Genomic DNA, 25,536 nt, shown 5'->3' on the forward strand with positions numbered 1-25,536 from the left:
GGTGACATACAAGCAAAAAATATGAAGATCACTGGTCCTCAAGGGAGTTGTCCCATCCATGCTCGAAAGCTGCCCTTCTCCTTCCACTGTGGTTTATACCAATTCTTCCAGATGGTAAAGAAAAACAGTCAGATATGAGAGAAAGCAAAGGCTTTGTTGAATATCAAAGAATGTTTTCGCAACACTAGATGTGAAAATATGGATCTAGATTTCCCAGAGGTCTCTCCACATTTGCTAGGGTGCTCCCTGGGGTATACTCAAGCCCTGATTAAATGCAAAACATCTCTGGGTGATACTGATTATTTGTCAACAAGAGGAGAGGCTAACGAAGTTACAGTAATGTTCCTAGCAGTATATATATACAGACCATTCCCAGGATCTCTCATGAAGGAAGCATGTAAAGTTTTTTGTTCTTCAAGTCCATACTGTCAGATCCCCGGATTTCCAAATTAAGAAGTTGTTAATAAATATGTTGTTGTGTTACCACTTCTTCAAAGAGCCTTGGCATAGCCCCAGCATGCTTTGAACTTAAGAAATTCTACAAGAAACTCAAGCTGAACAATGAGAAAAAGAAAACTAAGGCTTTCAGTTATAAAAACTTGAGGAACTATTGAAAAGATTGAGTTTAGTGCCGATTATGCAAGCTCTTTCAAGGAGATCAAGCCAGTCATTCCTAAAGGAAATCACCCCTGAATATTCAATGAAAGGACTGATGCTGAAGCTGAAGCTCCAAATACTTTGGCCACCTGATGCAAAGAGCCAACCCATTGGAAAAGACTCTGATGCTGGGAAAGATTGACGGCAAAAGAAGGGGGCGGCAGAGGATGAGATGGTTAGGAGCATCACCAGCTAAATGGACATGAATTTGAGAAGACTTTGGGAGATAGTGAAGGACAGGGAAGCCTGATGTGCTGCAGGCCATGGGGTGCAAAGAGTTGTACATAACATAGCAACTGAACAACAACAAACATTGGAGCTTTTCCATAAATACAATTTTATAAAATGTATCTTGATTATAATCAGTAGATTTGATTGGGTAATGTTTTCTTTTAATGGGACTGCATAGATTTTTAGCACAATTTTCAGTAATCTGGAATAGGAATTCTCAAAATTAGCCCTTCAGATCTAGAGGCAACCTAAAGAAAAAAATGAAACAAAATAACAGCAGAATTTGTTTTGGTGAGCAGAACAGTTTTTAGTTTGATGGTGTCATTTTAAAGAGGCTGGCCAGCTACCTCCCAATATTTTTAGCAAGTATTGGTACTTATTGTATGAAGTTAATCAAATGTTTACTACCAATCACTCACTTTCTAATTTGGAATCACTGTCACTGTTGGGTGCATGACCAAAACAGCAATTAAGAGTCAGCAGGGCTTGTGAACAATTAGATTAAAACATTGCTGAGATGTAATATATAATACAACATAGTTCTCAGATTAGTGATGCCCCCGTTGTGAATGAGTAGCCCACCTGAGGGATGAGAGGGAGGGGTGAGAGGGGAACATGTTCTTGGCCTCTTAAGGGGCAACCGTGTTTTACTACACAGTTCTTAACACTAAGTTAGGTGGCTAACTCAGAGATGTGTATTTCTTTTACCCAGAGGTGAAAACCTTGCTTCTTTTCCTCTGTGTATTTCCCAGGCACACACAGCTTTCAATAGCTTACTTTCACTTCCTCTAAGTGGAAGATGTTTATCTTATGTCCCTAGTTGGAATTCTTAATATATTTCCCTGTGGCAATATATTGGTATAATTCATACCAAATCTTAGGCATAGTGAAATTGTGGTACTTTTTTGCTCTTAAAGGGATATTTATTAATGAAAATATTAAAACCAACTGGATATCTAAAAAATTTTAATTTGTATATAACCAATATGACTAAAAATATACATGGTAGAAACTGACAGAATTAAAAAGAAATGCAAACATCTAAATCATGATTGATATTTATCATACTCAGTAACTTATAAAAGAAAAGAACAATTGTAGTCATATGTTAGAACTGGTTCAAAATTTTACCTAAATGTACCTATTGGGCATAGATAGAACATTACAACCAGCAACTGCAGAATATAAATTCCCTTGAGACACACAGACTATCACTGTACTAAGGTGAATAGTGTCTCTCTCCAAAAAAAAGTTTATCCAGAAACTCAGAATGTGATCTTAGTTGGAAACAGGGTCTTTTGAAATGAATTGCTTAGAATGAGGTCATGGGGGATTTGTTGTTTAGTTGCTAAGTCGTGCTCTACTATTTTGCAACACCATGGTCTGTAGCCCACCAGGCTCCTCTGTCAGTGGGATTTCCCAGGCAAGAATACCGGGGTGGGTTGCCATTTCCTTCTCCAAAACCGTGGTACTTTTATAGCTAAGTTCAGCTATGCAGCTAGATGAACTTTGCTTAGAGCTGAAGACATACCTCTTCAAAACTTGTAATCAGTGCTGTTTTCTTTTCTATGTTTCCTATTTATGATTCAAGCTTTCTAAAATGTACACTAATGAGTCTTTTTTTGTACTCAGAACATTAGGATTTAGTATGATGAATTTTTTGGTAATTCACTCTTTTTTAATTGAAGCATAGTTAATTCACAACGCTTTGTTAGTTTCAGTTATACAGCAAAGTGACTCAGTTATATATATATTTTTCAGATTCTTTACCATTATAGGTTATTACAAGATATTGAACATATTTTCCTGTACTATACAGTAGGTCCTTGTTGTTTGCGTATTCTAAGTATAATAGTGTGAGTATGTATATGTTAATCACAAACTCCTAATTTATCCCTCTTGCTCTTTTCCCTTTGGTAAACATAAGTTTGTTTTCTATGGCTGTGGGTCTATTTCTGTTTTGTAAATAAGTTCATTTGTGTCTTTTTTTTTTTTTTAGATTCTACATATCATCATATGTGATGTTATATGATATTTGTCTTTGACTTACTAATGAGTCTTAAAAAGAGTATTATTTGTTGGTTATGGGACAGTTGTTATAATTCTTATAAGGAGGCTGTCTGGAGGTCGAGGGGCTTACTACCTGTCCTGTTCACTCTGGATAGAAAAGGTGCTACTTTTCAATCCTGGAAGTGCATCAAGAGTTAAACAGACTTATAGCAGCTGGCTGGGGCACTGAATTGCTATTGATAACATTTTTAACATAAAAAATGCATTTAAAATTCTAAATAACTGGTTCACCAGCTTCAAGAATACAGGCCATTCTTATGTAGTTCCTTATGTAGGGAAGTTTCCTTACTCACACAGGTTTTATTTCTCTGCTGTTGCCTGGCAACAGAGATGTGGCAAGAGATGTCAGAGGTGAGGGAGCAGACTGAAGTCATTATGGAAAAGCAAGCTTATCAGCATTTTCCATCTAACTTCGTAATCCTTGAAATAAAATCGGTTTCATTGTGTTGAATAGTCTGTATATTTTTTTTATCAAATGCCAAGTTTTTAGAGACTTTCTTTCTTTCTGAATATAAGTCCAGTACACATGGAGAATTTAAATTATGTGCATTGCTTTGAAATGGACTTCTCTGTTATATTAGCACATTTTGAAGGGTAAAGTGGAAAACTTTCCACATTCTGAAGTCATACACTCTGAGAAAAGTGGTTGTGAACACATTTGAAAATATTCCAAGAGGCATCAGAAATACACATTGGTTCTAAATTTCCTCACCATTGAGCCATTAGTTCACGTCAAATAAAATTCCATTTTCAAATACATTGACCTGCTTATTAAAAAATTCTTCTTTTAGAGAAAGGAATGCAAATGTTCTCTAGGTTGGCTAGACTCTATTTTGACATGAGCAGCAATGTGATCAAAATTTAAGCATCATTTCTTGGAGTTTATTTTTTTCAGCCTGTTCAGTACCAAATGCTAAGCCCCTGAGGATTCATAGCTCTTGGGTAATTAATTGCATTTTAGCATGATGCATTTTAGGACTTCTTTTCCAGTGGGCAAAACATAATGTGTTTTTAATGGCATTTCATTTCTGGGCAATGTGGTGTTCAATGATTCTTACCCCAAAATTTTAACTTTTCCAGATAACTGCTATAAAGGTAAGAAACCTGAGTTAGAATCAGGTTCCATATTGGTTTGAAGTTGATTTTTATCCCTGCTGTGGGTCCTCCCTTGTATCATACCTGAGTGAAGCCACAGTGACCATCCATTTAGGGATGTGTCCTTAAATCTGAGTAGAAAAAATTAACTCTGTCCTTGCATAGCTGAGCAGGACCCTATGGGGCCTTCCCCGAAAAGACCCCACCCCCCCACCCCCCATGTCCTCCACCTGCCTCTTGTCTATAGAAAAATGTTAACCTCTTAGGCTGAATATCAGACCACCTTACCTGTCTCCTGAGAAACCTGTACACAGGTCAAGAAGCAACAGTTAGAACTGGAGGTAGAATAACAGATTGGTTCAAAATTGGGAAAGGAGTACATCAAGGCTGTATATTGTTACCATGCTTATTTAACTTCTATCATGAGAAATGCTGGGCTGGATGAATCACAAGCTGGAATCAAGATTGCCAGGAGAAATATCAATAACCTCAGATATGCAGATGATACCACTCTAATGGCAGAAAGCAAAGAGGAACTAAAGAGCCTCTTGACGAAAGTGAAAGATGACAGTGAAAAAGCTGACCTAAAACTCAGCATTCAAAAAACAAAGATCATGGCGTCCGGTCCCATAACTTCATGGCAAATAGATGGGGAAAAAGTAGAAACAGTGACAGATTTTATTTTCTTGGGCTCCAAAATCACTGCAGATAGTGACTGTAGTCATGAAATTAAAAGATGCTTGCTCCTTGGAAGAAAATCTCTGACAAACCTAGACATCATATTAAAAAAGTAGAGCTACCACTTTGCCAACAAAGGTCAGTATAGTCAAAGTTATGGTTTTTCCAGTAGTTATGTATGGATGTGAGAGTTGGACCATAAAGAAGGCTAAGTGCCAAAGAATTGGTGCCTTTGAACTATGGTGCTGGAGAACACTCTTGAGAGTCCCTTGGGCTGCAAGGATATCAAACCAGTCAATCCTAAAGTAAATAAACCCTGATTACTCATTGGAAGGACTGATACTGAAACTGAATCTCCAATACTTTGACCACCTGATGCAAAGGTGTGACTCTGGGAAGATTGAGGGGAAAAGGAAATGGCTGAGGATGAGATGGTTAGATAGCATCACTGACCCAGTGGACATGAGTCTGAGCGAACTCCGGGAGATAGTGAAGGAAGGACAGGGAAGCCTGGTGTGCTGCAGTCCATGGGTCACAGAGAGTCAGACACAACTAAGCAATGAAACAACAACAAATGTACTGGGAATCGGTGGTCTGTTTAGAACTGCTTCTGCTCATGTATGTTTGTGCGGCATGTATATAAGCATCTACTGAAGCAGTCCTAACCAACAGCCATATGAGTCTCGCTATCCGTTACAGGGTGCTGGTGAATCTTTGTCCTTTACATTACCCTTAAAGAACAGCTGGAAGAATCTCCTCTCAGGTTTCAGGAGTAGGACAACTGGGGTTTTTATCTTAAGATATTTCAGATCTGTCACTAATCGTGTCTTCCTCTTCACTTTCCCTGCAGGAGTTAAACCTGCAACCTACCTCATCCACAAGGCATGAAGGTACATACCTCTCAGACTCACCTGGTCCTGGCTCTGCTTTTTCCTTCCTGTATCGTCTTTTAACCCTGACTTCCTCCACCATTTATTCAGTTTGAACAATTGGGATGCCTAATTCAAGTACTTGAGAATAATACGGGATATGAGTTTTAAGGATTAGCAATAAGAAAAATAGTTGCATGGAAGAGAAACATAGTCTTTTTTTTGTGTGTGTGTGTGTGTTTCCTGTTTATTTTTAATTTTTATTTATTTTTTTCCCATTTATTTTTATTAGTTGGAGGCTAATTACTTTACAATATTGTAGTGGTTTCTGCCATACATTGACATGAATCAGCCATGGATTTGCATGTGTTCCCCATCCCGATCCCCCCTCCCGCCTCCCTCTCCATCCCATCCCTCCGGGTCTTCCCAGTGCACCAGCCCTGAGCACTTGTCTCATGCATCCAACCTGGGCTGGTGATCTGTTTTGCCCTTGATTGTATACTTGTTTCAATGCTATTCTCTCAGAACAAAGTCTTTTTCCTGCTTTTAGACCTCTACTTTGTGAAGGCAAACAGGATTCAGTATGCCCCATCTATCCACCGCCCCCCACTCATGGGAGTCTTGACATTCAAAGAAGATGGGGAGAGTTCTGAAGAACAGGAGTAGGTGGGGGCTGGACTTGCAAGAAGGAAAGAGAAAAATCTCACATCTGAGCATTAGTTTCTGTGACTACGGGGTCACTTCTAAGGAAAGTCAAGGAAATGCCAGTCAGGAATTTCTCACATTAAATCCCAAAGTGACATTTAAAATCCTGACACATCCAATTTGTATAACACAAGAATGTCATCTCCACAAGACATATTTATGAAGTAGCTTTGCCCAGCTCCTGCATCACATGTATTCCCCCACATGGGCAGGTCTAAAAATGACCCCAAACCTGTTACTATATTTTCCGCCCTTGCAAGTGAGAGAGAACCCTCACTAAAAAAAGAAAAAAAGCCATGGGAAATGTAGAAACATTGCTCTGGTTAAGTAAAGTGGTTATTAGTCTAATCAAAAGCAGTTATATGCTAATCAATAAATAGGACTAGGATATTTACCAGGGAAGGAAATGGCAACCCACTCCAGTATTCTTGCCTAGAGAATACCGTGGTCAGAGGAGTCTGGTGGGCTGCCGTCTATGGGGTCGCACAGAGTCGGACATGACTGAAGTGACTTAGCAGCAGCAGCAGGATATTTAGGGTAGAAACTATGGGGAGGAAATATAACTGGATTCTCAGAAGCCATTGTGACTGGCAACACAGCACAGATACTCTCCCAGACAGCTGGCATCTGCCCATGTTGTCCAGATAATCAGTGAGAAGAGAGTTTTTCTTAGAAGCTGTGTACACATACATTGTTCCATCAATTTGGTTCGATGACCAGAGACCTCATCACTTCCCATTCCCCTAACAGACTCCATTTCCTCTGTTTCTTTTCTAAATCAGCTCCAACCAGAAATCTATACGTCGTAGCAAACAAACCTCTAGGGAATTGTTCACACAATACTTCTTTCTTACAAACAAATTTTTAAAAAACAAGAGCTATTTTTGTTTAAAAAAAATCAAGACTAGATTAGACAGCTCAGGTAAAGGAATTCCAATTGTTAATGATTGGTAAGTAGAATAAAATGCTGGAATAAGTTGCCTAAAATATAATACTTTAAAATGACATTAATAATATTTCTAGGTTAAAATTGTGTCTGTTAACAGCGTGTCCGTTACAGCTAATACAATTTAAATTTTCCTCTCAACACTAATTATTTTATTATGTGATTTACTCTCATTGTCTACTCATGACATAAAAACATACCTTGGACATGAATTTCAAGTTAGAATCAATTTTTCTAATGTAATTTACCAATATCTTGAATGTATCTCATTGGTGGTAAAATATGCATATTTTATAATGTATAATATACATATAATTTGATTATGTGTAATAATACATGCTTCCCTGATGGCTCAGGTGGTGAAGAGTCTGCCTGCAATGCGGGAGACCTGGGTTCAATCCCTGGGTTGGGAAGATCTCCTGGAGAAGGAAATGGCAACCCACTCCAGTACTCTTGCTTGGAAAATCCCATGGATGGAGGAACCTGGTAGGCTGCAGACCATGGGGTTGCAAAGAGTCGGACATGACTGAAAAACTTCACTTTCACAATATGTTGTATATGATATGAATAATATATATGATATAATAATATGAATAATATATATTAATATAAATAATATGTGGGTTGCCATGCCCTCCTCCAGGGGATCTTCCCAACCCAGGGATCAAACTTGAGTCTCTTGCATCTCCTGCATTGGCAAGAGGATTCTTTACCACTAGCGCCACCTGGGAAGCCAAAAAAATATTACAAATATGATAGGCAATAATATAAATAAATGTTATATCAATATATCCAGAATTTAGAATGTCTCCCTTCTCATCCTATAGGTAGGAAATATGATACATAATACATTGTAATATAATATAGATAATATATATCAATATATCCAGAATTTAGAATGTCTCCCTTCCCATCCAGGGGCTCTATCTAAGTAATCTTCCTCTACCAGAAAAAAGCCTTCTGGGTATTTCATCTCCCAGACCTAGATACCACTTCCTATCCCTGCATTGCTTATCTCCAACCTGTTTATTCTTCCTACCAACCATCCCTCCTCTTTTTATTCTCACACTGACATCTGAGGTTTGGGCTAAGTTATTTCCAATCTCCTGGCTCCAGTGTCTCACCAACTACTCCACTCTGCTCTCCATTCCACTCCCATGAAATCTTTTGAACCACAGTTTTCAAGGTCACTGTAGCTGTTCAATAACCTTCAATAGATCCCATGTGGAGAAGTGTGAGCATGGCAAGGTTGATATGCTGTCCTTAGAAAGGCCTCTTTGTAGGACTGCCCCTTGGCTGGTACCTGGGAACTTGGACTAGGGGGGAGAGTTCTCTCTGCTTCCAAGTGATCAGGTAACTCTCTTGGCCCAGACTGTTTGTACAAACCATATGGCTTATGCCGAATACCCACTTTCCTCCAGGAGCCTGGAATTTTGATGGGAATGTGGTAGAGGATATCCATGGGACCAGCCACCAATAAAACTCCTGGGCAAGGAGTCTGTAGTAAACTCCCAGGCAGACAACATTCCTCAAGTGTTGTCAGTTTGTTCTGGAGGAAATCAGGCACACCCTACGTGCACTAAAAAGCAGAGACATCACTTTGCCGACAAAGATCAGTATAGTCAAAGCTATGATTTTTCTAGTAGCCATGTACAGATGTGAGAACTGGACTGTAAAGAAAGCTGAGCACCAAAGAATTGATGCTTTTGAACTGTGGTGCTGGAGAAGACTCTTGAGAGTCCCTTGGACTGCAAGGAGCTCAAACCAGTCAACCCTAAAGGAAATCAACCTTGAATATTCATTGGAAAGACTGATGCTGAAGCTGAAGCTCCAGTAATTTGGCCACCTGATGCAAAGGGGCAACTCACTGGAAAAGACCCTGGTTCTGGGAAAGATTGAGGGCAGAGGGGAGAAGGGGAAAACAGAGGATAAGATAGTTGTATGATATCACCAATTCAATGGATGTGAGTTTGAGCAAACTCTGGGAGATAGTGAAGGACAGGGAAGCCTGGAGTGCTGCAGTCCATGGGGTCGCAAAGAATTGGACACGACAGAGCAACTGAATAGCAAGTTGCAAAAAACTACCAATTTTCAACTAAAAGGTTCATTTGAAGCAAAATGACTCTATTAAGGGAGACCTGTTTTCTCTGTAACTTCCATGCTAGAAGGTTAATTTTTGTAGAGGCCTGCAAAACTTTCTGGATTCGTTGAAAACAAATGTGAGAAATAGTTCAGAAACAGACATTCAAATAAAAATAAAGTGTGGTGCAAAATACAGATAATATTCAAAATATCACACCAAAATCTCTCAGATAATAATATTGTTCTGGAAAGTTACTCTGAGAAAAGGAAAGAATTAAGAGAAATGAGCAACTCAGTAATTGGCAGGAAAGGGGTTGGTTCTGGTTCAGTCAAAGCCCCTTGTCTCTCAGGATGAGGTGGGTGACACAGGAAACAGCCCCTTTTGGAAATATTATGAACCCAATTGATAAAATGCATGTCAAGATCAAAAGATTTCAACAAGAGAAGAGCCCGCAGAGAAACCTTTCTGAGTTTCCTGCTGCTTCTGTGTACATACCTTGCTAATTAGTTACTTCTAAAACCAATTATTGCTAAAATTCATTTTCCCAGTGATCCACAAAAGACCCACAGAAACCACTGAGGATGTCACACATGAGACTCCCCAGCCTGAAATAGATCCCTGGCTTGACTGACAGGCAGCTCCCTCCCTTTGAGGGGTAGGTATCATCCATGCTTTAATGAAGTTGTTTTACTATTACTTTCAGAATAAATTTAAGTTATATTTGACTATTCTAGTCTGTGTAATTCTTGGCACAAAGAAAAGTGAATTACAACTTGTGAATTGCAAAGCCTGAGCATAAGCCTGTGGCGTTCTTCTCTTTGGAGCGCATTCAAGCTTTTAACCACTTCTTCCATGGAAGTTGCCATCATGACCGAAAGCTGTTTCCTAACTCTAAGCGTGTGTCCTTAGAGCAAAGACTTTCTGACGAATCAGACTGGCAGAGAGAGACTAAGAAGGTGAGATGACATTGTAGCTAAACCCCATCTGTTCACACGTCCAGGTTTTCCTGCTAAAAACTGAAAAGCAAAGCCTTCCAACCAGAGAAAAACTAGAGAACAATCAACATAACAAAGTCACGAATAAACCAACATTTTCAGAGGCCTCAGGCACTGAAGAAGAATTTCACATTTCCCTGGTTGAATTTATAAGTGGACTTGCTTCAACATTTATCCTGTTCAGAGTTTGATAAATGGTCACTTCTCACAAGCACACATTCATGTTAGGAAGACAAAAACGTTACCTCCAAATCCTAAGAGGGACTTTGAGCACAGATAGAGGCAGATGAAGGATGGCATGCTGCAGTGCAGCGGTTTCAAAGTGACCCGAGTGCGGGCATCCTGGCTTCTATCCCTCCAGGAATAGACTCAATGAAACACAAACATATCCAGGGAGGTAAAGGCAATTGTTTTCCGATCACATCCAGCTACTCTCCTTGAATTCAAAGCTCGAAAAAACAAGCCAGGGGCAGGAAGCAGTCACTGCACAGCATCCCACGGTGTCCTTCAGACCTGTCTCCGAATCATTTGCCCGGCCCCTCTGTAGTTTCTCCGCATGACTGTGCAGCGCGCTGAAAAGCGCTGTGAAGCTGCTTCAGCGGCAGCAGCAAACAGAACACTGCAAGTCACAGAGGGCATCCTAGGACCGCCTACTCCCGGGCATCATAGAACCTTCTGCTTTGTATCAAATTGTCAGTGTAAATATGTAGATGAGCATTTTAGAAATCCTTAGTTTCCCACAATTGCCATATTTTTAATTAGATTTTTTATGTAGACCATTTAAAAAGTCTTATTGAATTTGTTACAATATTGCTTCTGTTTTATGTTTTGTTTTTTTGGCTATGAGGCTTGTAGGATATTAGCTCCCCGACCAGGGATCGAACCTGCATTCCCTGCATTGGAAGGCAAAGTCTTAACCACTGGACTGCCAAGGAAGTCTCTTCAATGCCCTATGAATGCGTTTGCATGCTCAGTCATGTCTGACTCTTTGCAACCCCACGGACTGTAGCCCACCAGGGTTCTCTGTCCATGGGATTCTCCAGGCAAGAATACTGGAGTGGGTTGCCATTTCCTCCTCCGGGTGATCTTCCTGACCCAGGGATGGAACCCACATCTCCTGCATCTCCTGCACTGGCAGGCAGATTCTTTAAGATTTGAGCCACCTGGGAAGCCCATGCAGTATTAATACACACAGTTTAAATATCTACCGACAGGGCTACTGAAAGCAAAATGGAATAATGATGCTGATTTTTTTCTCATTTATTTTGCCAAAGACTCCACTGAAGCTCTTCCCTTCTAACTTTCTTTCCCCATTTTCTTCCAAGAGAGTCTGAGTTCACTGAATTGCTTAATCTCTAAAGTATAAAAATATTAGTAGGACTATACTGGCCAGGTCAATAAGCAGGGATTCTCTAACTAAGCAGATGGGGCAAATTCCAACAAAGCTAGTCTATGAAATGGAGGCTCCAGCAGTGGGGAGGGACCAAGAAACGAGCAAGAACTTTTCTTTCTGATCATATATTGTGCTCTAGGCCAGTATTTACGGTACGTTATGTAAACATGAATCCAAAATCAACCCCTGAACACTGAGCTATCAGTCCCATCTTTAGATGCAAAAATGATCTCCAAATGGTCAAGTAACTTGCTCAACATCTCCTACACACCAGTAAGAAAATCACCACCCAAGAGAAAAGTGATCAAAATATAGGAAGAGACATTTCACAGCCGCCAGTAAGCGTGAGAAGTATTCATCATTATTAATTGTCAGAGAAATATAAAACTCGAGTGAGATAACCATTCAATTAGCAAAAATGAAAACGTCCAACAAGTGTTAAAGGACTGTGAACCTACCTTCCAATGAGAGTGAAAATTAGGTCAACTGACTTTGGAAAACCATTTGATTCTATATCCTAAAGTTAAACATTCATACACCCTAGGATGCAGCAATTCCACATCTGTCCAAGAGAAATTCTTTTCCCATTTCAATTATTGTTTTTAATTGAAGTACAGTTGATTCACAATGTTGTGTTAGTTTCAGGTGAGCAGCAAAGTGATTCAGTTATACGTATATTTATATCTACTCTTTTCCAGATTCTTTTCCTTTATAGATTGTTGCAAAGTACGGAATATAGTTCCCTGTGCTAAACAGTAGGTCCTTGTTGCTTATCTGTTTCATGTACAGCACTGTGGACAGGATAATCCTAAACTCCTAATTTACCCCTTCTCCCATTATCTTTTCATAACTCTAAGTTGATTTTCTATTTGTATAGGCTCATTTCTGTTTTGCATATAAGTTCATTTGTATCTTTTTTCTTTTTAGATTCCACATATAAGTGATATCCTATGATATTTGTATTTCTCTGTCTGGTTTATTTCTCTTAGTATGATAATCTCTAGTTCCATCCATGTTGCTGAAAATGGCATTATTTCATTATTTTTTTATGGCTGAGTAGTATTCCATTGCATGTGTGTATCCTTATTCATTCACCGGTTGACAGACATTTAGGTTGTTTTCATGTCTTGGCTATTGTAAATAGTAATGCTATGACCGTTGAGGTGCATGTATCTTTTCAAATTATGGTTTTCTCTGGATGTCTGCCCAAGAGTGGCATTGCAGGATCATATGGCATCTCTATTTTTAAGTTTGTAAAGAAACCTCCATACTGTTCTCCAAGAAACTCTTAAACATGTGCATGAAGACTTATGTTCAACAATGTCAAAACAGCCCTCTCTACAACAGTAAAGTTCTGAAGACACACAAATGCCCCATCAGCAAGTGACCATATAAATAAACTATGAAATGCTTCACATATTAGAATATTAAACAATAGAGCAAAACAAAGGCAGTACAGTGTATCATCATGTAGATGAATCTCTGAGTAAAAAATTAGTTTCACAGGATTACATGCAACATTATATTCTTTATAAAAAGTAAAAGACAATTATAATGAAAAGTTTCCTTTTTGGATTACTTATGAACGCAATGAGAGCGCATGGAAAGGAAAGAAAAGGAGTAACAAACACAAGACTCAGGATAAAGTCAGGGCAGGTGGAGCTGGAATGAAATAAGGGAATGACCCAATGGTTACATGAAGGTCACTGTCAAATCCTGGCTTTGGTTTGGGGAGGTGGTCTCATGGGCCTTACGTGCATGCATATTTAGTCACTCAGTTATGTCCAACTCTGTGACCCCACGGACTGTAGCTTACCAGACTCCTCTGTCCGTGGGATTCTCTAGGCAGGAATACTGGAGTGTGTTACCAGTTCCTCCTCCAGGGGATCGTCCTGACTCAGGGATCGAACCCGGGTCTTCTGTGTCTCCTAAATTGCAGGTGAATTCTTTACCTGCTGAGCCACCTAGGAAACCCCCTCACTGGTCTTACTGCATTTAGAAAACAATGAAATAAAGAGAAAACACCAATGGGAGTGTATCATTGACCGAGGATTACTAGTAGTCTAGTTCACACAAGTGTGTGCATACTAAGTCACTAAGTCGTGTCTGACTCTTGGTGACCTCATGGACTGAAGCCTGCCAGTCTCCTCTGTCCAAGAGATTCTTCAGGCAAGAATATCAGAGTGGGTTGCCATGCCCTCCTCCAGGGGATCTTTCCGACCCAGAGACTGAACCTGCATCTCTATTTCTACTGCATTGGCAGGTGAGTTCTTTACCTCTAGCACCATCTGGGAAGCCTAGTTTGTACATCTGAGGTCCTAAAAACACCCAAAGAAACAAGGAAAAAAACCAACAAATAAAGAAAAATTGGGTCCAAGTCATACAGTGCTGCATTAAGGACTCAAATTCAGGTTCAGCAGACTCTGAAGCCCCCACTGCCACCAGACCAAAGACCACTGCCTTGCTTTCAACTAGAGACGTACAAACAGTGCAACTGACTCCCATTCACCTACGAGGATGGGGTAACCTTGTGTAGAGGTCATAACCAGAACTGATCAACTTAGCTTTCCCAGGTTGTGTTGAAAGACAAGAAAGGTATCACCAGTCTAACAGACATTTTTGAACAACACACAGACCAACCAAAGCTAGCATCCCAAACTGGAGGGGGCTGTCTCACTCTCACAGACTCGGTGTCCTTGGGATGCAAGGACTTGAGATGATGATAAAGGTGGTGATCCTGATGACTTAACGCTGTTATCTGCTTATCAGCCAGAGCACTACCAACACTTTTTGACATGTCCCTCACTACAATCTATGAGGCATGAATTATTATTGTTTCCAATTTAAAGACAAAGTGACTGTAAGAAAAAGAGGTCAAGAAACTTCCCAGAGGACGTACAATTATGATGGAAGTCTTGAACCCAGTTGTCTCTTGTTCCATTGCCCAAGCTCTTAATGGTGGCGATACTAATACACACACACATGTACGGAAATACACATAGTACAGACACAAATATCCATTTGTACTCTCATGTGGATAGATACACACATGTGCAGACAGTTGTACACATGTGTATGGACACTACATATATAAAAACACACTCATCCACATATATATAGACACACATCATACACACATATGCATGAATATACACCCATGCACAATCTGTATTCAGACATACATATTCACACACACACGTTAACACATATGCATACATGTGTTATATATGCATATATGTGTTATATATGTGTGTGTTATATACTCATAACAAAAGACACATACTCATAAGCACACATGTATAGACACATGCATGAACAGACACACACTCAAGCACTCATATGTACAGACACAAACACAAAATGTTGCCTAGTTTTCCTGGCATTACTTGAGACTCATTAACTGTTTTCAAAAACCCTTGTGTCCCTTCCCTTTTCCAGCATATGTCACTGAATCATCCATATGAGAAGCAACTTGGCTTAAAATAAACGTGATTCCCTTGGAGCAGCTGGTCCATGACGACCATCCTGGGGCTCCCGGTTCCAGTCCTTGCTGGGGATTTCTCACGTGCTTCCCGCCATGGCCTGTCCTTCACACCCCTGGGCAGCGGAGCCTCCCGCCGCATCTCACTTTCTGCTCCTCCTCGGGGTCAGGCCCATACCTGCCAGTGGCCTCACAGAGCGACTTAGTGGAAGTGAAGCCATCAATATTTGTAACCATATCTCTTTAAATTTGGGAAAATCTATTAAATCTTTTTGATGTGACACAGCAAGCAAAAATTTTGCTTAATTGTTGGTGATGGAGCCTGGAATGTAACCAGCACTTAATGAATGACATTCATTAATATTATAAAAAATAAGACTCACTATTATCTTCACTCACAGACAGTCTGCTGCTGCTAAGTCACCTCAGTCATGTCGGACTCTGTGCGACCCCATGGACTGCAGCCCACCAGGCTCCTCCGTCAATGGGATTCTCCAGGCAAGAGTACTGGAGTGGGGTGCCATTGCCTTCTCTGCACAGAGAGTCTAGACTTCCTAAATTTGGCTTCTGAGATCTTACTTTTGGAGGTTTTTAGTTTGGGGCATTTACCTAGTGGCTGAGATTGTAAAGAATCTGTCTCAGTGTGGGAGAGCCAGTTTGATCCCTGGGTCAGAAAGATCCCCTGGAGAAGGAAATGGCAACCCATGCCAGTATTCTTGTCTGGAGAATCCCATGGACAGAGAAGCCTGGTGGGTACAGTCCATGGGGTCACAAAGAGTTGGGCACGACTGAGCGCCCAACACACGCGCGCACACACACACACACACACACACACACAACCTTACAGTGTCTAAATGTGAAGTTCTCCTATGAATTCAGGCTCAGTTATAAGAACATTCTCTCAAATTGGATTTTAAAAGCTAGAGGCTCCAGAGAATAATGAAAGAGTAAATAGGCTACAATTTCCAGTACTTGCTGCTGTTGTAAGTAAGTGAGATGGGTATGTGAATTGGGAGTGGGATACAGAAATGCAAAAAATGTTCAAAAAGCAACAACAAAGAAGCCTCTACAAACTCTGAATCTCTAAGATAGGTGAGAACCAGGGAAAAGGTGCATGGAACTCCCTTTCCCCCAATCACTGCTACACCCTACTCCCCCAAACACAGGTATACACTTCATTATTTAGCTCTGGGACATTCCATCAACCACTCAGGTGGCGCTAGTGGTAAAGAATCTGCCTGCCAATGTAAGAGATGCAGGTTTGATCCCTGGGCCAGGAAGATCCCCTGGAGGAGGAAATGGCACCCCACTCCAGTATTCTTGCCTGGAGAATCCCATGGACGGAGGAGCCTGGTGGGCTACAGTCTGTAGGGTCAGAAAGAGTTGGACACAACTGAGCGCACACACAAACATTCTACCAAATGTCACTTAGACCTTCCAAACACAAACACTTAACCTTTCCAAAAACTTAGGATGTTGTAGTTTCACCCTGTTAAAAAATAGAGACTCCAAATGGAGTCATGTGTGCAAAGCCTCACGTCAGCAAACCAAGACTTAAATCCCAACCTTATTGCAATTTCTGCTTCCCCCAGATCTGTAATCTTACACCAGTTCATCTAGACTTGCCTGGACAGAAGAAGTAGGTAATCCACTGATTACTGGCCCATTTTCCATCCCCCAAAGGAAGTAAGGGAATCTGCTCTTTCTTTCTCCCCACCCCATGTGCTTATAAAAACCTCCCATTTGATTCAGCTCCTTGGAGCTTTTTTAACTTTGTCAGATGGGATGCCTCTTGATTCATGAATCGTTGAATAAAGCCAATTAGATCTTCAAATGGACTCCACTGAATTTTTTTTTTAAACAACCTGTGAGAGTGAAAAAGTTGACTTAAAGCTCAACATTCAGAAAACTAAGATCATGGCATCTGGTCCCATCACTTCATGGGAAATAGATGGGGAAAGAGTGGAAACAGTGTCAGACTTTATTTTGGGGGGCTCCAAAATCACTGCAGATGGTGACTGCAGCCATGAAATTAAAAGACACTTACTCCTTGGAAGGAAAGTTATGACCAACCTGGATAGCATATTAAAAAGCAGAGACATTACTTTGCCAACAAAGGTCCATCTAGTCAAGGCTATGGTTTTTCCAGTAGCCATGTATGGATGTGAGAGTTGGACTGTGAAGAAAGCTGAGCACCGAAGAATTGATGCTTTTGAACTATGGTGTTGGAGAAGACTCTTGAGAGTCCCTTGGACAGCAAGGAGATCCAACCAGTTCATCCTGAAGGAGATCAGTCCTGGGTGTCCATTGGAAGGACTGATGCTGAAGCTGAAACTCCAATACTTTGGCCACCTCATGAGAAGAGTTGACTCATTGGAAAAGACCCTGATGCTGGGAGGGATTGGGGGCAGGAGAAGAAGGGAATGACAGAGGATGAGATGGCTGGATGGCATCACTGACTCGATGGACATGGGTTTGGGTAGACTCTGGGAGTTGGTGATGGACAGGGATGCCTGGTGTGCTGCAATTCATTGGGTCGCAAAGAGTCGGACATGACAGAGTGACTGCACTGAACTGAACCTTTCATAGAAAAGGCAGAAACAGAAAAGCAAAAGAGAGTAAAGATTTGGAATGTTGAGTTTTCACATCAAACTAGAAAATTTTGCTTCATGGTGTCTCAGTAGAAAGCCCTCCAGTGTGATTTCAGATCCAAAGACCATTGGGGTCTGCTCTCAAACTGAACCCCGAGACCATGGGGGTCCGCAGTGACTACATTTTGCTCTTATATCACAGAAGAAGTGCAGGGGGAGATTGAGAATGATCTCAATCTAGAAAAAGTTCTCAACATGGAAGAAAAGAAGCCAATGGAGAAGGAAAAGTTTCACAAAATCTTTATTCTGCAAAGACTAGAAAACAGGTAAAGGAACATAAGAGATCTTGGCAGCTGCCTCCAGGCTGGTTAGAGACGTGAGCTTTAAATAGATGTTTCCACAGAGAACAGGATCACATCTGGAGCCTACAAGTTAATTTCTCCCAACATCAAACAGATGCTTACTTTTAAAATGCTAAACAGTATATGTTTAAGGAGGCTCTAAGACTAATGTTTTCTAAATACGACAAATGTGGCTTCATATTTTCTTACAACAGCCAAAATGGTTTTAATGCGGAGAATATCAGTGCTGGGAAGGACCGAGGAAATAAGCTCTTCCAGCCCTCATTTTAGGAAGGAAGAACTGAGACCCCAATAGTTACATGACTTATTGATTCTATGTAGTTTGTGACTGAGCAGGAAGTCGAACCTGAGTGGTGATTTTCACTTAGTCTAACCTCTCATAAAAACGTAAATGTCCCCTGGAATTACAGGAACTGTCATGAAAGTGTAAGTGCCAACTAAAAGCCGGACCCTGGGGACCCCTGTTGTTGTTCAGTCGATAAGTGGTTTCTAACTCTTTGCAACTCCATGAACGGCAGCACGCCAGCTTCCCTGTCCTGCACTATCTCTCAGACGTGAAATTTGGCAGGACTGATGCTGGAGTTTCAGCAGATCCTGCGAAGGGTCCCTGGAGAAGTGGCTGGCCTCTCCCAGGAATTGGGAGCTGCTGCTGATGTCATGGCAGGGACCCAGAGCAGCAGAGGGGAAGGTGGCGGATGCCACTGGGAAACTAAAGACCCTGAACCCATGAGATGCACCTTAAATACTCCGAAAAAAAGGGGTGGGGGGATAGACAGGGAGAATCTGGACAGGGCTCTGGAATTCCTGAGATTCAGGCAAAGGGATGAATCAGGTAAATAATCTTTTCTGACTCTTTCAGTTACTGTGACTCCCAGGCAGGGTGGCTGAGACCAATAGGTCACAAAACCATCGTAGAAGACATACAACAGTCCCAGCCACCTGACAAGGTAACCCACTGAGGCGAGCTCTTTCAAATGTCCACCAGTCTCACAAGAAAGGCATTTGCCTGCCCACTGTACATACGAAGCCTGGGGAATCTCAGAGACACTGTGGTTGAGCCTTGATTTTAATCCAAGTGTACTGACCCGGGAACCAGCCCAGGAGACACAGTGCCCCAGGCGTGACCCATTTACCCATTAGAATCACCATCTTAGTGGGTTATCCAGGGCAGCACAATTCAAAATCAACAGCTCTTCTTCTTCCTCTTTGCTTTTCCCCCCAGAGTATCGTCTGGATCCAGGAACAAGTTTACTGACTACAAGGAACAAGTTTACTTCCGAAAATGATGTCAGCAGGAACTCTTTTGTTTCCTCATTTCTAACATGTGCTTTTTCTCTGACTGTTTCAACATCTTTGAAATCAGGATGTGAAACTGAGTTGTATATTCACTGTGACAGTGTTTTCTACCCCCAAAGCTGTTATTAAATTGATGGGCTGAATCATATAGCAGCTGAAAGTTGAAGAGTCATCGTATTTTTCCTTAACTTTTTATTTTGTATTGGAGTATAGCTGATTGATTACCTGCATTGGGAAGATCCCCTGGAGAAGGGAATGGCTACCCACTCAATATTCTTGCCTAGAGAATTCCATGGACAGAGGAGCCTGGTGGGCTACAGTCCATGGGGTCGCAAAGAGTCGGACAGAACTGAGTGACTAACATTTTCATTTTTTTCATAGCCAATTAACAATGTTGTGATAGTTTCAGGGGAACAGGGAAGGGACTCAGTCACACATATACATGTATCTATTCTCCCCCACACTCCCCTCCCATCCAGGCTCTGCCACATAATATTGAACAGAGTTCCATGCGCTATATAGTAGCTCCTTGTTGGTTATCTATCTTAAACTCCCTAATTATCCCTTTCCCCAGTCTTCCACCTGGCAACCGTAAGTTGGTTCTCTAAGTCTATGAGTCTGTTTCTGCTTTGTAAATCAGTTCATTTGTATTTTTTTTTTAGAGGACAAACACCTTTGAAAACTCAGATTAACCATTCTCACATGCTTATCTGGCATGTTTCTGCCCTGGAACATGTCTTGTCTATAGGTTCTCTACCCATCAGTTACTGGAAATGAGGCTATGGCATAAACTGACAAAAAGCTGAGGCCTTTTATTCCTAGATTCAGTCACTAAGGCTCAGCTAGGGCCTCTCCATGGCAGATCCAAAATCCCTTGAATGAATCTGCTGCGGTAAAATACATCTCACTGAAACAGGTGTGACTGAAAGCTTTTGATGGGGGTGTGAGGTATATTCGGAGAAGGCAATGGAACCCCACTCCAGTACTCTTGCCTGGAAAATCCCATGGACGGAGGAGCTTGGTAGGCTGCAGCCCATGGGGTCACGAAGAGTCAGACACAACTGAGTGACTTCGCTTTCACTTTTCACTTTCATGCATTGGAGAAGGAAATGGCAACCCACTCCAGTGTTCTTGCCTAGAGAATCCCAGGGGCAGCGGAGCCTGGTGGGCTGCCGTCTATGGGGTCACACAGAGTCGGACACGACTAAAGCGACTTAGCAGCAGTAGCAGTGAGGTATGTTTTGATGCTGTTCTGGGATTGAGTTTAATATTAGTAGATCATCTTATTTTTACTGGGGAAATAGCAAGGTTTAACTTGGGGTTTCATAGAGTCGGACACGACTAAGTGACTAACACACATACACACACACACACTGCTTCATTTATAGCTTTACAAAGTTACTTAAATTCTCTGGATCTTTCTTCCTTATCTAAAAAAGTGAAATGAATAGTACCTGCTGCATAGAGCTATAGAAAAGATTGTGACCTCTTAACAAAAATTATTCCAAACTTCTTTGTGAAATAAAATGAAGACTACAGAACAAAGAGAAAGATGAAAAGATTGGCACATGATAGGCGTTCAATAACCGTTCATTACCTTCCCTGAGTAATATTTTATGCTTTTTCCCATCCTAAAAGGGAGAATTTCAGTTACTGTATTCGATAAATATATGAGAATAACTCCTAACCACCAAGTGTGAGACATTCCAAAGAATCAAAGTATTTCATCTGCTTCAAAGTGAAAATCTGTAGCAAATTAAAATCGAAGGCACACGGCTTCAAAGAGAAGGCTGACTTGAATTAAAAAAGATGAATATAATACTAAGTCCAGCATGAAACGATGACTCAGAAAACTGGACTGCAGGCCTCTGTGACTCTTACTGTACAATCAATGGCTGCCTTGTGTAGAGAAGGGTGCAATTTCCCCCAATTAAATACCCTTTTATGCTTTCAAGAACTGTGTAAAACTTTTGAAGAAAGACATGCAAACCCAAATTTAAAAGAAAGAGAAAAATAAATAAACATGCTAGGTGTAGCTTAATTTCAGTTTTTGCTGTTTTTTGACTTATAAATTCACCCAATTGGTGTCTGCAATTGTAATTTACAAGGAGTGGATGCTGTTGCCAATACATGATCATCTCTCGATTTATTCCTGCTACTCAAATAATGTTGAAAGAGCTTAAATATTTATCTTTGAAACAAGTAATGCAAATACTATTGCTGCTACTCAGTCGCTAAGTCTCCTCTTGGGACATTGACACTAGATTTGACAAGAATTTCTTTCTATATTAATGGTTCTAAAGAAGCTATATTATAATACTATTTTGTATTATTAATTATCACATTATGCATTAGAGTTGTTGTTGCTATTTATTTGCTAAGTTGTGTCCTACTCTTTGCAACCCCATGGACTGTAGTCCACCAGGCTCCTCTGTCCCTGGAATTCTCCAGGCAAGAGTACTGGAGTGGGTTGCCATTTCCTTCTCCAGGGGGTCTTCCTGACCCAGGGACTGAACCCAAGTCTCCTGGCATTTTCAGGGAGGTTCTTTACCACTGAGCCATCAGGGAAGCCCCAATGCATGTACAGATCTATTTAAAAGGTAGATGATTCTCTTGTATACTTCTCTTCTGAATGTGTTTATCAATAGATCTCCTCAAAGGGAACTCAAAATTCTATCATGCTAATTATTTCCCTGTAGGAACCCAGATCCATTTTCCACGTGCCTCCATACCAGGGAGTCGGGGATAGGGTGAGGGTCTACTCCTAGTACCTACCACATCACTCAGGCTGCCTGACCCTCTGCTCGGATTGACTTTGACTTTGGGAGATAGCACCAGGACTGAAGTAGAGGAGAGAGAGGCTGGGATACTTTCCCCCAGCTTCCTCCTGGCTATGGTGCCATGTGCTTCCCAGGGGCTGCATTTGTCTCCAAGGACCTGATCTCCAAGGACCATTCAGTCTGCAGGCTCCTTAAAAAACTAAAAACAGAACTACATATGACCCAGCAATCCCATTCCTGGTCATAAACCCATAAGCCCATAACCAGAAAACCATAATTCAAAAACACACATGCACCTAATGTCCATTGCAGCTGTATTTACAATAATCAAGACATGGAAACAACTGAAATGTGCATCAACAGAGGAATGGGTAAAGAAGATGTGGTACATATATACAATGGAATATTAGCCATAAAAAGGAACTAAACCGTGCCATTTGCAGAAATGTGGATGGACCCAGAGACTGTTATCCAGAGTGAAGTAAGTCAGAATGAGAAAAAATATCTGATAATATTGCTTATATGTGGAATCTAGAAAAATGGTGCAGATGAAGTGTGTTAGTTAGTTATGTCTGACTCTCTGTGACCCCATGGACTGTAGCCCACCAGGCTCCTCTGTCCGTGGAATTCTCCAGTCAAGAATACTGGAGTGGGTGGCCATTTCCTTCTCCAGAGGATCTTCCTGTCTCAGGGATTAAACCCAGGTCTCCCACATTTCAGGCAGACTCTTTACCGACTAAGCCAGCAGGGAAGACTTATGCAGATGAACTAATTTGCAAAGCAGAAAGACACAGATGTAGAGAACAACCATATAGATACCAAGGGGAGAAGTGGGGGGTGGAATGAATTGGGAGATTGGGATTGACCACACTGCTATGTATAAAATAGGTAACTAATGAAAACCTACTCTACAGCCCAGGGGGTTCTACTCAGTGCTCTGTGGGGACCTAAGTGGGAAGGAACTATTGTTGGCACCATTCTTGTTGGATGCATTCTCTCCTACCCTTCCGCTCACAGTGAATGCTGTAAAAAGCTTCCTCCCGTCACCATGTCAGCCTGGGGTGGTTACGGCTCCCTCCTCTTTTGGTCTTGGTGCCTTAACATCTCTTGCTGGCTTCTATAAAATTCCCTGCTGAAATTCATAGCCGCGTGTGCCTCCTGCTTCCTGGGGCAGTCCTGATGGCTACATCCACAAATGAGGCTAACATAGCTAAAATGTGTTTGTACTTCAATAATTCAGCTAGAGCAAAGTTCTGCATTGTGGCATATGTCATGTATTTTTAAGTCATTTATTTGACCAGGCCATATTAGGCAGAGAAGTTGAAAGATTCAAGGATCATATGTTATGAATCAGGAGTCTAAATATTCTTAAAATGTCAACAATTACATTGCATTGTATTTTTCTGTGTGTGGTGCTGTTTAAGATAAATAGGATTTCCTGTGTGGTCATTTAAATGATTTCCAAAGATAATTATTTGGCAGCTTGGTTATTCAGTGAGCTCTATGAAGCCTGACAACATGATATATTTATAGGCAGATGCTGGAAAAACAGTTGGTATTCAAACCCTTGGTGTCCTAGGTAATTACAGTCATTTTTTAATATCTTCAGAACCTTCACAATTCTTTAGCCCTTTACATCCACAAGAAGCAATGGCAAGAACTCGTTCAAGTGTCCCGAGCAAATGTGAATAAATTACAGATTTGAGTTTATAACATTTAAAAAATTCAGTAGAACAGACTTTAACATACATCTTGGAAATGAACTGTAACTCACATCTGTCACTATCTGTAGAAATCAATTAGTAAGAAGAATACTTTGATGCAACTTTGAGAAATAGGGATCATCAGGAAGAATCAGGGAAGTTAGAAATTAATCAAACAGCAATGGGCCTTATAATTAGAAAAAGACCACCCAGGGTTGAGTGCCCGGGCAGTGCAGACCACGCACAGCCTTTAAAACGTCCTTCTTTCCTTCCTGATTCTGTCCCCTCACGTGACATCCATGAAATTTCCTTAAGATGTAAAACCAACCAATGAAAGCTTAAAAGGTGGAGAGAGAGACCGGAAATGGGGAGAGAAGGAGATAGAGAATTTTAATTCTGGAGGGCATCTAGAGTTTGTTTGACTCTTATAATCTATTAGTGGCTTTAACATAATGAAACAAAATAATTCCATAGGACACAAAAATGAGAACTAAGATGAAAATCAAGACAGCTGCAATGATCACAATAAATTTCTCTATATTATGAACGTAAGCCTCTTAGAAATACCTCCTTAAATCCCTTAAGATAATACCTAACCTCAATTTGACAAGAGTAAAATGCGGCTCACACACAGAGGCACTAAAATAACACACTTTGAAATGATATTCAGCTTCATAGACAACGAAGACAGCACTCATTTAAATAAAGTACCATCTCACACTTACCAAGCTGGGAAACACGAATTAAAATAATAAATCTAATGTTGGCAGGAGTTGCTAGGAGCCCTATGAATTCCTGTAAAGGAGTGCAATAACTTGGGAAACAATCATGCAATCTTCAGAAAGAGTCAGGATGCTGAGCACAGCCTGAAGAGTGAAAGTGAAAGTCACTCGGGCCTGTCCACCTCTGCGACCCCACAGACTATACAGTCCCCAGAATTCTCCAGGTCAGAATACTGGAGTGGGTAGCCGTTCCCTTCTCAAGGGGATCTTCCCAACCTGGGCATCGAACTCAGGTCTACCTCATTGCAGGCAGATTCTTTGCCAGCTGAGCCACTAGGGAAGCCCACAGCCTGAGACCCAGTAATTCCAACTTTAGAATTGGTGCCCTCAAGATGCAGTGGAAAGAGAAAAAAGTTGTGTGCATAATGATGTTTTCAATATACCGTCCATAATGTGGAAATGGCCTTTTTCCAACTATAAGCGAGTGAGCTAAGAATGTTGTTATTATGATGAAATAAAATAATTTTAAGTTTGAAATATATGAGTATGTACATCCCAGAAAAGTTTCTATGAAGTCCTCTTGAGCAAAAATGAAAAATTTAAATGGTAGATCCATTCATTTATCCAACAAAAATTTGTTGCGATGCTTACTATCTTCTCACAGCCCTGGACATGAGGATATATCCAATGCTCATTTGTCATGAATATTTTCTTGTTAAGTACATCAACCAAGGCCACAAAGCTTTTGTGGTGAGCAAACATGAGAAATCATTTGCTTGAGAGGAAAAAAAAGTGGAAAAAATATTAGGAAAGTAAAATTTCAATTGGCATTTGCAATGATTGCTAAAAGTTTGAATTTGTCATTTTTCTTTGGTAAAA

The sequence above is a fragment of the Muntiacus reevesi genome, chromosome 4 (assembly GCF_963930625.1).
Source record: "Muntiacus reevesi chromosome 4, mMunRee1.1, whole genome shotgun sequence".
Lineage (NCBI taxonomy): Eukaryota > Metazoa > Chordata > Mammalia > Artiodactyla > Cervidae > Muntiacus > Muntiacus reevesi.